Source organism: Manis javanica, chromosome 13 (genome assembly GCF_040802235.1).
Source record: "Manis javanica isolate MJ-LG chromosome 13, MJ_LKY, whole genome shotgun sequence".
Taxonomy (NCBI): domain Eukaryota; kingdom Metazoa; phylum Chordata; class Mammalia; order Pholidota; family Manidae; genus Manis; species Manis javanica.
In genome coordinates this window covers 22,205,660-22,209,867 of record NC_133168.1, presented here as the reverse complement: position 1 = coordinate 22,209,867, position 4,208 = coordinate 22,205,660, and the positions used below count along the sequence as shown (strand labels likewise).

The following is a 4,208-nucleotide window of genomic DNA, read 5'->3' as shown; positions in this document are numbered from 1 at the left end:
TTAGTTAACATCTAGCTTGACTTGCCACAGAAACTATGCGTTTCTGTGGAAATAAAACAAATCCATCAACTGTATATTAGTAAGTGTTAACTAAGTGCATAGGACATGCTGGTCTTGAGAAGAAGTTAGGGAAAATATTTGAGTACCTCCCCTCCCCATGCTTAGAGTTTTGTTGTGGAGAGGGGACATAGAAACATCAAAACGATCAATATCAAATATAATCGTATCATTATGGGCAAAACTTCATGCAGGAAGTCGTACTTGAGAAGTATGTGGAAATAAATGAAGACCACACAAACGAGAACAAGCAAAGGCTTTTTATTCCAAATTTGGTAGAGCAAAAGAATCACCACCATCTCCTGCATTCTGCAGAGACTCAAAAGCAAGCAGAGGAGTGACAGAGCTGTACAGTGGAGAAAAGAGAGGGTTCCAGGGCCCTGCCGTGAAGCGGTTGAATGGGACGCCGTGCGTGAGATAACTGAAAGTGAAGCATCCTATATGATTGGTTAGGGGCACGTATTTGGCTTTTACCAGTTGGTCCTAATTTGGAAGTGAGGTCAAAATTAAGGAAACTGTCAGTTAAAACCAAGACCTGGCATTCAGGCCCGGTGGTCATAAGGCCTTCTTGTTTGGCTCCCAGGCCGGTGGCTAGAGACAATGGTCTGACTTCTTAAAAGTCTGAGCTGTGGGTAGTAGGTTGCTTCCTGAGATAGTTGCTACAGAGTGTGGGTCACAGAGTTCTACTTCTGTATAGAGTCTGGCTATTGTCTATTTATACTTTTCAGTCTCTCATGAGCTTTGCAAATGAAAGCAGAAGGACAGTCCACAAATGGTTCTTCACTAACTAAAGAATATAATAAAATCTCTGACATGTTCATTTTATATCTTTATGAGTTGCCATCATTATACCCTTTTCAAAAAGTAGAAATGTAACAGTAATTCAGCAATATCTGTCAAAATGACAAAAGTACATTCCCTTTGATGCAGCAACTTCACTTCATCTTACAGGTGTATTTTTAAATGTGCAAAACAGCATATTAAAACAGTCTTTGAAACAAGGTTGTAAAGAACCTAAATACCCACCAACAGGAGCCTTAACTATTGCCTAACAATGAAACACCTATAAACTCAGAAAAAAAGAATGAGGAAGCTCTGTAGGTATTGATAAGGACAGGTTCCCCCAAGACATACCTAGTGAAGAAGCAAGAGGCAGAGCTTGTCTATAACATGCAGGTGTGCACGGCACAGTCTCACAGGGAGGTCATATGAATGCTCGTGTGGCCTGGCAGGGTGCCCAGGGAACTGCCGACTCTTCTGCCTCTGGCAGACAGAGGTGGAAGGGGCGCTTTGAGTCTTTTCACTATAGAACCCTTCTTTGCAGCTTGCTCACTTATGGGACGGGATGGTGAAGGTACAAGGGAGCAGAGGGACGAGTCCCAAGATGGCGTCCTGATTTCTGATCCGGAGGGGTTATAAGCATGGTGATGCCAGTTGCAAGATGGAGAAAGTGAGAGGAAGCTTGAGATGGGCCATCTGAGCGGAGATCTCTGTGAGTAGTTGGATACAGGGACCCAGAGCCCAGAAACTCATCTGAATCTCATGAAACAGGCAGATGGGGAAATGACCTGAGCTGAAGCTGGAGGGGTGAGTCCCCTGGAGCTCCCCATCCCCCTGCACCCACTGTACCCCTCACTGGGCTCCCTGACCTCCTGTCTCCAAGGCCAACTGCAGCACAACCCCACTAGAACAGCCTGGTTTGTTTGTTTTTTGAAAGAGCCCTTCTTCCTGAAATACTTATATATGAAATGATATAATATTTGAGATTTCATTCAAAATAATTCAGAGGGTGAAGGGAAGTAGGTGCAAGTAGAGAAGATGACTTGAATTGATAACTGAAGAAACTAAATGGTGGGTACTCATGGGCTTATTACAATATTCTCTATTTTTATACATACGATTAAGATTTTCCTAATACAAGTGTTTTTTAAAAGTACCAATGCTCAGGCCTCACCCCAAGCAATTAAATATGTTAAAAATTCTAGGAAAAACAATATTGTTTAAAACCTCACCAGGTGGTGCTCCAGGGTTGAAATTGCTCTATTAATCAAGATTCAGTTCCCATCTCATCACCCATCATTGCCTCACTGGGTCCAAACTCCCTGCATCCAGCTCCAGTCACCTGCTTCAGCACCTACCCGAAGACTGTACTGTCTTTCTAGCCTCCTTAGATGGCTCGTTCTGGGTCATAGTAAGGAAAAAGCAAATGAAAATAAAATGGGGGCAGATACGAAGACACTGTGACTCCCCAAATGTTTATTCATTTGAATCACATGCTGACTGTAAACTGATCTGAATGTCAAAGAGCAGGGTTCTCTGTGCCTTAAAGGTCAGTGACTGGACTTGCTCCAAACAGCTGGAACCCAGCCACAGGACTGGGACACGTGCATCTGGGAGTCCAGGCAGGTGTTCATCTGGTCTCAGGTCACCCCACCAGGGGGCAGCTACGCGTGCAAGGTGGAAGTTGGCTCCGGGCCTGCAGCCCAGCTCCATGCCTGTGAGCTGGATGTCTCAGGAAAGTCACCTTGCTGATCTGAGTCTAATTCCTTCATCGGTGAAAAGGGAAAATGCACCCTGGGCAGAGGTGCCAAACACCTGACAAGGAAATCCTACATAAGGAACCTGAGAAGACACCAGGTCCCAGTGGGATCTCAGGAATCCCAGGTTCCTCTCCTTTCCTGCTCACAAGTGCCAGTGTAAGGGAGTACCAGCTCTGTGGACTTCCTGGAAAGGAAGGAGAAGGAAAGTCATATCAGAACTAAAACCAAATCCAATTCTCCGACCAGCCTCCAAGCAGACCAGGGCCCCTGGGTGACCCTCATGTGACCTCCCCACAGTGACTATGGGCTTCTGAACACTAACTGGTCCCTTCTGTGAGGCTGATCTTCTCTTAAATCTGCAACTATAGATAAAGCCCACCCTCTGGAGGCCAGATAACATGGTGGATACTTTGCCCATGCTTTAGCAAACAAGTTGTTTTAGAAACTTATTTCTAACCAAGAAAGAAAAACGCACTACAAGAGGTGGCCAGAGAACATAGGAAGTCACATATTCCCCCACAGCCAACACCCCTGCCCCTGGACCCATGCACCCTAGATCACCAGCCCTAGACACACAGCCAAGTTTGCAGGGCCCCACAGAGGATCCACAACCACACACCACATTTCATCACATGGTCTTGTACCCCCACCCTTAAATTCCCAAATTAATAATGGGATTATTACTGCACATGCTCCCTGGCACCCACCACTCCTACTCCCCGATTTCCTTTGGAGCAGGGCTCTACCTGGATGCTGCTCCACGGCTGCACTATGAGGCAAGACACCCGGAGGAGCATCCACCCTCTACAATGCACTCCTTTCTCCCTTCCTCACCACAAAACACTCCTGGCAGCTCTACAGATCACAGTGAGCGCGCTGCAAGGAGGAAAGAAGAAGGTGACCCTCTACCCCTCAACTTAACAGCCCATAGACCGTGAGACCCACATCAGCATGTGGCTGTGTCTTCCCACAGTTGGGGGGCCTCCATGTGTAGTGTGCAGATTGCACTTTACCTCAGAGAGGGATGTGGAGGGGAGAAGAGGTACTCACTAAGTCGTAAGCTCTGTCATGATGCTATATTCACCAAGAGAACGTTAAACTCTTTTGCCTATTTTGCATAAAAACACTGGATGAGCTCTTACAGCTCTCAATGTCAGGTTGTATGAATTCTAAGTTCTCAAGCCATACAGCCAAAAGAAGTCAACCTACTATGAAGGAGTTTCATGACAAACCCCTACTTCCACCAGTAACGCCAACTTACCTCTGCATCAGTCTACACAGCAACTCAGAATCCAGTGGTCTTGTGTAATGCACACAGAAGACAAGAGTTGAAATCAGCGGGACTGAGTTTGGGTCATTATCTTCATTCAAGCATTCAGTGATTATTTATTGAGGATCTCCTCCATGCCAGGAATAGGTCTAAGCACCGTAAGCGTACAACAATGAATAAAATAGACAACACAAATCCCAGCCTTCATGTTGCTTATATTCTAGTGGAGGGAGACGGACAATAAATAAACAAAATCAATAAGCAAAATATATGATGTGTTAGATGGTAAAAAATGTGGAAAAAATAAAGCTGAAAGGGGACAGAGTGTTCTGAGGAAGATG

The 4,208-nt window shown here is 45.4% G+C and overlaps 1 long non-coding RNA gene across 1 annotated transcript; it reads right to left on the bottom strand.

The window, feature by feature from the left end:
* Positions 1–2,293: 2,293 nt before the first annotated feature.
* Positions 2,294–3,851, bottom strand: LOC108384162 (uncharacterized). The gene is made up of 2 exons (XR_012124120.1): positions 3,344–3,851; positions 2,294–2,781 (listed from the first exon to the last, which is right to left on the bottom strand). It is a non-coding gene; the product is annotated as an uncharacterized lncRNA (long non-coding RNA).
* Positions 3,852–4,208: the final 357 nt, after the last annotated feature.